This window comes from Lonchura striata, chromosome 2 (assembly GCF_050655825.1).
Source record: "Lonchura striata isolate lonStrDom1 chromosome 2, ASM5065582v1, whole genome shotgun sequence".
NCBI classification, from domain to species: domain Eukaryota; kingdom Metazoa; phylum Chordata; class Aves; order Passeriformes; family Estrildidae; genus Lonchura; species Lonchura striata.
The window spans coordinates 121022803-121035782 of NC_140704.1; the positions used below are offsets into that span (position 1 = coordinate 121022803).

At 35.4% G+C, this 12980-nt stretch overlaps 1 protein-coding gene across 1 annotated transcript in view; it reads left to right on the forward strand.

The window, feature by feature from the left end:
* Positions 1–12980, forward strand: part of NKAIN3 (sodium/potassium transporting ATPase interacting 3) — a 165317-nt gene continuing 152337 nt past the window's right edge. The window contains exon 1 of the mRNA XM_085572136.1: positions 1–12980. This exon is cut by the window's right edge and continues 24700 nt beyond it. The gene's annotated coding sequence lies outside the window, so the exon portion shown is untranslated.

The window sequence follows — 12980 nt, forward strand, 5'->3', positions numbered from 1 at the left end:
TTTATGGGAGGGTATCTCAACAGCAGGACTCTCAGATTTCAGAAGACTTCAACCACAGAGGAGAAATGTGATTGTTTGAACATACAGTTTGATCTTTGGAGTTTCCTCCAACAAGAACTGTAATGTTTGAACTTGTCCCTGCTAGTAAATAGCCACAGGTTTGAAGTACATAAATGCAATGGATCTGAATTACATTGCCTTCTAGAGAACCAATCCAAGGTGAGAGGTGGGAAGGTATTCAGTTGTAAATTTGCGGTCCTTTTTGATTGTTGAAAAGCAGGCAGTGTCGTTTGTCATGTGTGTGTAAAAAGTGTGAATTTCCCAGACTGCTTTGAAAAAAAATTACTAAGAAGGTTAATGTTATAACTTGCTGAGCAAATTGATCTCGCAGTGAGAATGTTAATTCGTTATAAAAAAGAACAAATGACAAAGGGTGACTTTTCTCACATCTGAATAAAACTTTCCTTTATATGACACTCAGTGTTTTAGGTCACCAATTCTTTATTCAGTCTTCTGTTTAGAGCAGAAATATTTGCTGGAATTATCCAGAGATGTGTGCTTGTTAAGGTAGCACTTATGTTAGCATAGGTTATGTTCAGCATTGTATCTGCAGGGAGTTTCACACAACACCTGCTGGTTTTTATGCTCCAGTTGGACACAGATGATACAGACCTTGATTTACCACATTTACCACATTTAAATGGTTCTAGGCACAATATGCCCATGGCACATGTTGATCCTGGCATTCTTACTAGACTAAATGTCATTGTAACTGGTTATAGATTTAATGATTTGAACTGCATGACTGTTAATTCATTCAATGATTTTAGAGAATGAAGTCCTGTGCCATGTGCTCTGGGAAGACCCTGCTGGAGCAGGGAGGTTGGACCAGGGACCCTGTGGTCCCTTCCAACCTGACCCATTCTGTGATTCTGTGAATTGTTTACTCCATGCAGTTCAGAGCAGAATGTTTATGAGTTACGTACTTTCTAGGATTAAAGCTCCTAGATTTTGGTTGACAACAAACAGAAAACTGATGAAACCAATTTAATAAGAAACAAGATTTAATTTACTCAGTAGAAATGCTGTTTACATTTAAGCTTTCAGTGATAGGTTCCTTTGGTGATACAATTTTGTCATGAAAAGCTGCAACAGTTTATTTTTCCTTCAATTATGTAGCTCATGAAAAGTTACTGGCTTGATAAAGAAATTAGGACACTTCACAGAGGATCAAAATAAATGATCCTGATCCTAATGGTATGTTCTAACTTAAAAATCTATTAGATAACAGAAGAGCAACAGATAGAAATGATAAATAGCCAAATAATTGTTCAGTCTTATGATTCATAGAGGTTGTATACTTTTATTTAGTTGTGTCATGTCTATTTTTGTAGTGACTATTATATTTTATGCGTAAGTAATATATTTATCTATGGGCCTAGGAAGTGAAGCAAAGCTTTTAGTCTGATCCTTGAATTTCTTTGCAAATTCAGATGCAGATTCTGATCATATGCTCATTTAAGAAGTTTATAAATCAGCAAGTATGAACTGAAGTCCTTCCTTCATCTTCCAGTTTCACTTCCATGTTTCACTTTTTGCTTTTTATACTTAACATGACAAATCACACTGCAGAGAAATAGTAGCAAAAATAGTACTTGGCAGTTGACAAAATTCCCTTTTATTAGTGCATACTTCAGTTAATCTCAACATTTTTGTGGAACTTTTGTCTTGTGGTTTATAATTACATTTGAAAAGTGTTTCTCAACAAGGTGATAGACACAAAATTATTTCTGTGGAAGTTAACTGCTCTTGTATAAACTATGCCAAGGGTATGAGTATAGAGACCAACTTAGTAATGATACAATTAAGAAAATTTTTCAGTACATCATGGTATTTTGGGCCTATTTATTTGTCTTTCTGAAAATTTTGTTAGATATAATGAGACCATCAAGAGACTAAGGTCTTTTTGCCCCATATACACAAAATAATGGGTATTTATTATTTGGCTAATATGTCACACCAAATTTAATTGGGACCCATATTTTATCCAAGATTCTAGTTAAAAATTCATAATTTCTTCCTTTAGTATGTTCCTGTGGTGTCAGACATGATAGAAAACTGTTGTTATCAGAGTAGATTAGTGTGGCTGGGATATCAAACACTGTAATATGGTTTCCAAGTATGGCTCTTTATTCAGCATTGAAATCTTGGCAGGCAATAGTCACTTTTTTTCCTTCCTATTGTTCTCTTTTTCCATTTAAATAAGAAAAAGAAACTGTATCTCTGAAATGAATACAGATTGATTACAATTTTAAATTTCTGTTGACATTCTATCAGGGAAAATTTTAACGCCATCTGGCAGGTGACTTATTTCTGTTGGCTTGTTTGCTTTTAAGCACTACCATGTTTGCATTCACTCTGACCAGAATGAGTTAGCTCTTGGTTGGCATCCCATGAGTTTATTAAGACTTCAATCATGAATGCTTCTGAAAATCTAACTTCATACAATAATAAATGGTAATTTTAATTCAATATCTGCCCATGGAGTAAGCAGGCAATAGGGACAGACTTTTCAAATGTCCTAGTAGAAACCTACCACTGCTGAAATTTTGCTCAGATCTTATTTCTGAAGTGGGGAGGAGGATCTCCTTTAAATAGTTACTGTTTGACTTCTGCCAGGAAGTTCCACTGCAGGAAATTTGAATGAGAATTAGAAAGACATAGGTAATGTAAGTCTGTTCACTGTGAAAGTTTGAAATATTTTCCCTTCAATTACATTAAATTATAATTTTCTTGATAAACTAAGCACCCTCCAATAGCTACACTATGGTGATTAAGGCAGTCTCCTGGGAAAAGGATGATATAGATTCAAGTCACCTTGGGTGTGAAAGGGAAATAAACACAGCTTTCCCACAGTTTCTGATGTCAGTAGAAATCTAATGAGCAACTGTTTCCTCTTTAACTGCCTGATAAACAACATAGAGGTCAAGATCCTTCTTCACTCATGTTACAGATGTGCAAATAAAATTGTAATGCTTTTTTCAGGGCTAAAGAAATTGTATTTGATCAGAAATAAAATAAAAATACCTATATACACGTCTTTTATTTGTATTAATTTTTTCCTGATTTTCACAGCAATGAAACTACCCATAAGAAATAAATTAATTTTGCCTGTCTTTTTACATTTACTTCTTATCTGAAATTGGAGACATAATATTTAGTGTTAACCATTCCATATGAGAGAAACAAAGCTGTTATTATAACATGACCTTTTAATTCTTTGCTGCAGGATGACAGCTTGCTACAGCCATACATAAGCTCATTAATTGTTTTGATCTCATTCTGTCTTGAAATGAAATTAAATTTTAATTGACACATTCCAGAGTATAGGCATTAAAACATGTAGACAAAAACACAAACTGTTTTCCTGAAGTTTTGTATGTGCTTAAATATGGACTGCATAATTTCTAATGTGTGTAAGCCAGCCCTCCATCTGCAGCAATGCATGGTGCAATGTACTCCTGTACAAGGGAGTCTTCACCTGTTTAGAGTGTACAGTCAATAATTCTGTTGTTGTATCCCTCAAGTATTTCAGATCCAGTATGAAAATAGCTGTATTAATTTGTATTTATAATTTGCTATTCCAATTTTGGTTTTGGAGAGACCATTTTTCTACTGCTTTTGTATATGTGAGTTACTGGCATTTCTCTGCATGTGTTAAAACCTTTATTTGGTAAATGTATAGCAGCACTGTGGTATTATGTACCTGTTGTACCTTTCCTGTTGTTTCGTATGCCTTACCTAAGCAGCTGGGGAACATTGATGAGCTCTTTTTTTTTTTGTAGGATACTTCTGCTCACCCTGCATGTCTTTTCCATGGCATGCTTCTTTGTTGTGAACTGGGCCTCATTCCGGATTTATGTTTTGCTCCCAAAATTAAGCTCTGTGTCAACTGACTCTTCTTATGTTTTTGGCCAAGGATTTGCCTGACACACTCTCATATATTCAGTAGGAAACTACTTCTAAACAGCTTATGTTTATTACCTTGTTCTTAGTTTTACACATTGAATGAATGTGAGCTTTCTGATGTGCTTGTGGCACCAATTTAATCAGCCTTTCTTCTGAAGCCAAAGGAAGTTTTGCTTATGTCCTTTAATTAAATTTTTTTTCATGTGTTTTTTCCTAGTAATATTTACTTTTGTCAATGAGCGGTCAAAGTTTTTAGGGCTCCCATCCAACTTTATTAAGCTGGAGACAGAAGTATAGGCCAAATTATTATATGGATCTGTAGTTGGAGGATAGAATTATCTGACAAAATTAATGATTTCTTCCATCTGAGGAAAAAATGGACTAATAATTTACCTATTAAAATGCTGAGAGACTGGAAACCTAGTGCTCTTTTCAAAAAAAAATTTTGTATGTCAGAATGAGAGTTAATTATGTGAACTTTACACTGGCTGCTTGCGAAATCAAATTTATTTCATCTGGTGCATGTCAGTCAATCCTTAATTGTTCTGCAATTATATCTAATAATCTCAAATGGAGTAAGTTAAACTCAGAACCAATGCTAATTTGTATTAATAGAGATGTTATGGTGTATGCTTGGGCTTGTGTCTTTTTTTTTTTAATGAGAGATGAGAGCATTGGTTGAATTTACCAATAGCAATCATTAACAATATGGAAGAAAAAATTATTCTCTTTCTAACTTGTGCTGATATAAGTGACAAAACAGACAGCATTATTTTGCTTTAATTATTATCATAATTAGCTCCATAGAATTACCCACTCCAAAAAGCTCAGGGACAAAGTTGGCAACATCCATAAAACCAATATTGAAAATCAATAGATGAAGGAAAAAGGACTTCCTTAGTCTAAGCAGAGAATAGATCATTGAGCCTCTACTCATATGTAAGTGACTTTTATGTGGAGGAAGGGTTTTTTGTATCTATTGGGAAGAAGAGCAAGAAATAATTTGCTGAGCATGTGGCAAAAAAGATTTGGTTGGAGGTCAGGAGAAGCATTTTAATAATAAGGACACTGAAGAGGATCTAAAGCTGTTATGAAGCCTTAGTAATGGACAACTCTTCTACTGCACTATTTTTGATCTATAGAAACAAACCTCTGTCAAGATATAAACTCAAGTGAGTGTCTATGGATGGTTTAAATTCAAAAAGTTAGTATAATTTGAAGACTCAAAACCTCATCTTCAGAGTCCTGAACATTTTATCATGACTGTCATTCCAGTTGGGGAGCTCAAAGTGTCTCTGGCTTTTCTCCCCAGAGGATGTGTAGGGACACAGAAGATAGGGGACCCTAGAGAAGTCTCCTGGGAGGCTGACAGAGGGTTTTGGGTGTGCACAGGTGGGCTTATACTGTTCAGATGTGTGATAACAAGAGGGAGAAAACACTGTCATTGCTGCTCATTCTTGGCAGAGATTAGATCTCTGTTACAGACAAAACTCATGTGCTGTCTGTTCGATTGATGGATTTTCAGCTGAACACAAATGACTGCCTTCACTGAGAGCAAAGCAAGAGTGATAACAGTGCATTTTTTCACTGCTGTACATAGTGTATACATTCATGTACAGCTCAGCTGAGAATATCTTCCCACACACCTCTTATTCATCATCACATCCTTTTGATCACCATCTCTCTTGGGAGACTACACACCCTTAACTTCTAATTCTCCCCACTGCTGTGTGTTCATTTGCTCCAGGTGATGCTATCAGCTGCTACCAGCTGAGATGTGCAGTGATGGATCATGCACTGGATGTGGTTGTAGGCCTGCAATTTCTAGATGTTACAAATTACTAATTTTATAGCAGTAGTTAAATACAATCTCTTCTGAACATATGCACTAGTAGAATTCAAATTGCAGAAATTAAACCTGGTGAAAAGGTTGGGTTTGTTTCTTTGAGGTTTAGACCCTCTCACCTTCTCCTCCTTCCTACCTTATTTTCCCAAAGTGTTTAAACATTTTGGTTTTTTGTAAGTAATGCTCTGAAACATTTTCTGACATTAAAAAAGGAGGAAAAATAATCAAATAGTACTTTAGTAAATAGAGTTAAGATAATATAAAGCAAGACCAGACCAAATAAGAGTTTTAATGTTCGCATCATATAATCCATTTAACTCCCTTGGCCTTCACCCTTTCTTTGAACCAGCTCCCAGAAGTAATTTTTTGTTTTGTTTTGGTTTTTTTTAAGGTTCTATAAACAGTTTCTTCCTTTTACTTTTTCTTGTGCCCTTTCCTACAGTAGAGGCTTCACTGAAATGTGTTTGCTAAAATATGAACTTCTAATATGACCTCCTTATTCAAGTTGCTCCTCCCATCCTACTGCTCTCTCACTATAAAAAGAAATTATCACCAGGTTCAATTGTATTTAATACTTTTCCATAATGTTCTGCTCAAACAGCAACCTTTTGAATTTTTAATTACTTTGGCAATAAACCTGGAAACTAATTTACTGTGAAGTTATGCAGTGTAATATTGAACAGAAACAACATTTCAGCACTTCAGAATAATGGCTCTGGCCTTGGCTGGTGTTAGGTACTGTTAATCACAGATTAACTTCTTGTTGGGGTGCCTTCAATGGTATTAGCAAACAGTATTTTTAATGTTGTGTTAGGCTGACATCAGTATGTGCAGGAGCAGAAAATCTGTGTGGTAGTTTCTTATAGAATACAATGACTGTTTCCATGAAAAATCAAAGAATTAGCTATGAACTGTGAATTCATAATGATGAAGATATGGAAAATAGAATTTTCTTTTTATTTGCAATTTAAATTTCTCAGACAAAAAAGATGACTTACAAAAGATGACTTAATATGTGCTGTCTTAAAAAAAAATTAAAAAGGAAAAGAAGGAAATTGAAGAGCAAAAAGGTGTGAATCTATTGTAGCTGAGGAGACTTTGTTGCTGGTTAGCCACAAACAAGAGACTTTGATGTTCCAGATTTCATGTTCCAAAACTAATTTGCTGGTCACTCTGTTTTATTCTACTATGTAAAGGTGTTGCATTGTGTAAGGTCTAATGAAAAATCTTCTTGAAAAGAGAATTAACATGCACTAGCTTCATGGCACTATTTAAGCATAAGGTCATTCTGGGAAAAAATTTACATGGAATAAATGGGACACAGATAAATGCCAGTGAAACTGCAAAATGGGTCATTCGATGTTAATTAGTTTGTTTAGGTGATACAATCACATTGCTGAACAACTTAATCAGGTATACATTCCAGATGGTGCAAAAATTCAATTTTATATCCTTTCAGGTGACATTTACAGTGGTTAAATTTATTATATGCAAGCATCATTAAAATGGGTATTTCAACAAAACTGGCTTTCTTTTATAGCCCCTAATGAATGCAAAATTCTAATGTTGATATCTGGAGTGGAGGATACCATCTTCTTCATTGGCTTGAATCACTGAGGTTATATCTCTGTGGAGGTTTTTTTTAATAATGCATTTAATACCATTAATAGTAAATTACAAACATCACAGTCATATTTGTTTGAGTTTATTGGTTTAATTTCTAGGATCTGTTTAAAGGAAAAAACCTAAAATGTCAGCTTATGACAAGGAGATAAGTAACTCAAGTAGCTTGGTATATTTCTCCACTGAGATCTTTGGATATGAAAATGTGTTCTTGTGATTCAGGAATCCATGCTGCAATGGCTAAAGGTGCAGGAAGGGTAAATCCTGCATACCTAGGGTTTGTGTCTTAAGCCCAGGGCAAAATGCCTGAAAAACTTGTGGGTATTTACATGAAGAACCAAAACCATACAGAAAAAGGAATGAGAGAATACAAGAGTAAGAAGGACCATCTAGACATCTATTCTAATCTTATATTTCTGAAATAAGTAAAATTGTTCATGGAGTGAGGGAAGGAAATTTCCCTGAGCTGTGGTTTGGTTGTAAACAACTATGACACACTCATCTGCAGGTAAAGTGAACCTAGATTTCATTACTCCGGGGATTTTTATATCTACTTATTGACATTTTGATATGTTTTGTAGTATTTATTATGCTCTTTTTGTAGAAATAGAAAGGCTGTTGCTGGGATTTCATTTTCTTGTTTGCAAATGTGATGCCCTTCTGGTAAAACTGCAGTGAAAGATATTTTGATTATTTATTGAATCATATTCTTGTTTAGACATTAGATCAACCATATCTGCTGGCTATCCAGCCACTTCTAACTATGTGTAGAGATTTTTGACCCATATGTGAAGCAGTCTACTTATTGTAGTGCTACTGCCAGATCTATTTGTTACCTACTAAGGTCAAATTTATGTTTTTTTGATAAAAATTTCTATAAGGTGTTTTTACTGCTATAGTGTATCCTTTGGGATTTTAGTTCCAACAATTGCCAAGCAAGGACTTCTTCCTAATTATGGAGTGTTGTATTGTGTTTTATATTATTATATTGTATTATATTTCTATTTTTCACATTAGCACAGCAGCAATGGGGAAATCTGTAATTTCATTAGTCTTCCGATGAAGATTTAATTATTTAATTGATGTCTAGTTTGAAAGGAGTTTAACTGTTTTGAAGGGAGTTTCACAGTGATTCATAGGTTGTTTGCTTGGGTTTTTCCGTCCATTAGAAGACATTGCTTGTTAAGAAGAAAATGTAATTTTAAGTTTGTTTGGTAATAATTTGCACATGAGGCAGTCCTAGACTTTGATGAATGTACAGGGCATTTGTTGTTGATGATAGAATCTGAAAAAGTTATTCTCGTAAATTGTGGTGCTGAATCTCATAGGATTTTTAAGTATGCTGCATGTTTCTTATGGGACTTCATAACTATAAAACCTTAAATCATTGAGATTGGAAAATACTTCCAAAGTCATCAGGTTCAGTCATTAACCTAACTGCCAGGTCCACCACTAAACCATGTCCCCAAGAACCACATGGACACATTACTTGAACATTTCTTAGAAGAGTGATTCTGCCACTTCCCTGGGCAGCCTGTCCCAATATTTGACAACTCTATGAGTGAAGAAATTTTTTCTGATATCACATCTAAATCTCACCTGGCATAACTCGAGGCCATTTCCTTTTGCCACTTGTTAACTGGGAGAAGAGACTGATCCCCACTTGACGGCACTCTGCTTTCAGGTAGTTGTAGTGCATGATAAGATCTCCCCCAAACTTCTTTTTTTCCAGCTCCTCATTAGACTTGTGCTCCAGATCTTTCATTGGCTTTGTTGCCCTTTTGTGGACTCACTCCAGCACCTCGATGTCCTTGAGTTGAGCAGCACAGGATCTAATCCAGCATTCAAGGTTTGGCCTCACCAGTGCTGAGTAGAGGGGGACAATCACTGTGGTGGTCCTGCTCACCAAACCATTTGTGATCCAAGCCAGGGTGCCCATTGGACTTCTTGGCCACCTGGGCCACCTTGGCACACCCTGGCTCCTGTTCAGTCAGCTGTTGACCAGCAGTCCCAGGCCCTTTTCCACTGGCCAGATTTCCAGCCACTCTGCCCAGCCTGTAGAGCTGCCTGGAGTTGTTGTCACCCAAGGGCAGGACTCTGTACTTGGCCTTATCAAGCCTCATAAAAATGGCCTAGGCCCATCAATCCAGCCTGTCCAGACCCCTCTATAGCTATTACTTGGATAGATGTGTTAACATGGGCTTATTTTTGAACTAGAAAAGAAATATAAGAAGCAGGTTATTGTTTATCATCTCTAGATGTCATCCAGGTGGCTTCTTACATCCTTTGGGATACATAAACTCTAATTTAGAGGAAAAGGAAAGGAAAAACCTTGGCTTACTTTTCATAGATCTACATTTGACAACCAAGGAGATTTTTCCGAACTACATAGATCCTCTATATCCACTCAGAGCTTTCCTTATTCTCCATTCTTTTCTAGTGTCTTGTCATTAGATGTACATAATCCTGAACTTTCTTTGTTAACATCTTCTTTAAATTACTTTCCATGAGTCTGGTGTAGTAATTTTGCCTTTGATTTTTACAAACCTTATAACTGTGGTGTTCCTACCTGAAACTGACTTTCTGCAGATATTTCAGAAGAAAAAGTGGAAGCAAAAAATTTGCACTTCAGCTCCTATTTAGTGGTTCTTTCTTGGTGGACAATATGGCAGTGTCCCTGCCTTTACTCCCCATATTAATTTCTTTTCAAGGCTTCAACAAACAAAATGCTTTAGTTCAATAGCATAACCTTGGTAAGCCTTAAATGTATTTCCAACATGTCTGTTTTGGCAATCTTTTCTTCTTTCATAGAATGCTTAATGTTTGTGTTGTGTTAAATTGTCTTAATTAGAAGATTTTTTGATTCTGTAAGGTCATAGGAAGAATTCTCATGATCTTTGTGGTTTGAATCCTGCAGCAAGTTTACCTCCTAAATCTGGTTTTCATCTAATAATTTATTTAACCTCTATAAGGTGAACGGGCTTTGAGAACTACTTTTCAATTGCATAAGGGAATTGGAGGGATTGTTCCTTCTCTAGGTTATTATATATACTCTCTTTCTTTTTCAGCTGTCCTTCAGGGAAACTCCTTGCTTATGTTGTGATGTGACTGAATTTATTATTCATGAGTATCAGAATTCCTTTGAGCAGACTTCTTCAGTTTGGATTAATGGGGAAAGGGTGAGAGAATCCTATTGGGGATTAAGCTGCTCTCCTGCCCTTTGCTTTGCTAGGAGGTTTATTGTCTGAGTGGCTTTAGTACAGCAGGAATAATGCTGGGCTTCTTGACCTATTCAGTCAAATGGGGAAGGCAGGAATGTTGGAAGAGAAGTCACAGGAATGGCCACAGTGCCTGACTAACACTGTCTTCCAAGAGTAAATGCTGCTTGAATAATATTATTGTCTCTGGGTCATAGCAGCATTGCATTCTGTACTTAGATTCCCTTTCTGCTTATACCTTTAGAGAGCATGTAAAAGTTCTTTAAAATGTTGTTTTGAAAGATGTATTCGATTCCAGGGGGAGAATATGTTCTACCCATCTGCAGAGGATTGCTACTTCTGTGTTATTGTGTTGCTGTTCTACATGTTTAGAAGCTGGTTTTTTTTTTTTTGTTTTGTTTTGTTTTGTTTTGTTTTTTAGTGCTTTCTTGGTAAATCAAGAGCTCATGTTTGATTTGGAAGTTTTGGCTGAAGATTTTTGTTGTTTATCTAAAAAAGTTTGAAGGCTTGGATAGATTTTATGCTGAGACAGTTCCAACATTCTGAACTGCCTACTGAAGTCTGTCTGGTTCTACTTCAAGGGGCATAGGTGTTATTCCTCAACCCTTGATTACTTATTTGTAGATATAACACAGTTGATTCACTTTACTTTTGCTTTCTTTGAATTATCAATGATATCAGGATTTCTTTCAGCTTTCTTTTCATTCAGTTTAGTAATTTTCTTCAGTTTGATCAGATATGGCCAAACTACTGGCCAGCTTGCCAGGACATTTTTTTCCTTTTGATCTATGTAATCTTGACTAAATTGATGTTTCTTTATCTGTTACCAGGGCATTCACAAGTGCTCTTATTTTTTCCATTTCAAAGGTGGGCCATTGAATAAAAGACTACAGTCAGTGAAGAAAAAGCTATGTACATGTCCAGCTGTGAATGAACTGATTTTCACTAAATCTTCATCTCAAGCACACTTGTACATTGTTAACTTCAGAGTAGTTCATGCTGTGTTGGGACCATTTTCATGCGCTTCACATCTACCCTGATTTGCAACTTTTGTTTGCTTTAGAGTACCTTCTGTCCTTATGTCTTGTTTTTCCATGAGGTAGCTATTTTTATTCTTAAATGTTCTAGGCATGTGGATATTGTGTACTCTGAAAATATTAGCACAATCAGTGTAAACAGTTAATTTGGAAAAACAAAAAATTGTTAATAATTGCTTTTTAGTTAGTATTTCTTGATATTTTTATCTATTTTAGATTTAGATTGCATATATTTTATTCTTATGAATCAACTGAATACCTGATTAGGTAAAAGTATAGTTTATATAATAGGTGCAATTGCCTTTAAAAATGAAAATAATTTTGTGGCTTCCTTTTCTTTGAAAACTTCTTACTTTACTCTGATACAATATGCTAATCTTTGTGCAAATGTCTCCATCCTAAAATATGCTTGGGACACAAATTTACCTTGTTATAATGCACGAAATAACCAAATGGTTTTGAAAGGTATTTAGAGGGTTTTAAAATGTTCCTAGATTTTCGTATCCTAGGATATTAATTTCTGGATGTCTAAGTAAGATCACTTTTTATATCTGTAGCTAGGCAGCTTGTTAAACATCCCAGGATCATATTAACCTTTATCCAAATATTTTGTTTTCTAGAATGCAGTTTACAGATCTGTGTCATGACTTGTATTTCCCATTTCCAGGCTCTATAATTTTGCTTGTGCTTGCCTATAGTTTAATGGATTTTGTTTCACTGATCTCAGCTTACCAAGTAGTCCAGATGGCCCTGTACAGCTGCCTGCCTTTTCATTATTTTCCCTCCTCTCTCTCTTTGTGTCATCTGCAAATATATCCACTGCAAGCAGGGATTTTTTATGTACTTCTAGATCACTGATGAAAATGTGGAATAACATCAGAACATGCATCAATCCCAAGGGAGTCCTGCTAGGAACACTCTTATTCAGCTGTGATTTTCCATTGAAAACTATATTAATTAGCTAGTTTTAAATCTATTTAAATCTCAGTCCATTAAATTTTATTTTCAATAAGAATGTTTTGTGAATGCCTTATAGATCTCTAAGTATATCACCTTCTTACAGCTACTATTAACTCAGCATTTAACCTCTGGAAGCAAAGAAATGCAGTTTGTTTAACAGGTCCTAATGTCTTAAGAAATATTATTGACTGACATCAATTATACTGCTTTTGCTGGATCTCCAGCATGTTTTTAAGCCATTTTTCTAGTTTGCTTTGGGACAAAAGCTTGATTAATGACCCTTGAACCATTGCATGTGTATTTTCTGTAACTTTTATAGGCTTTAAA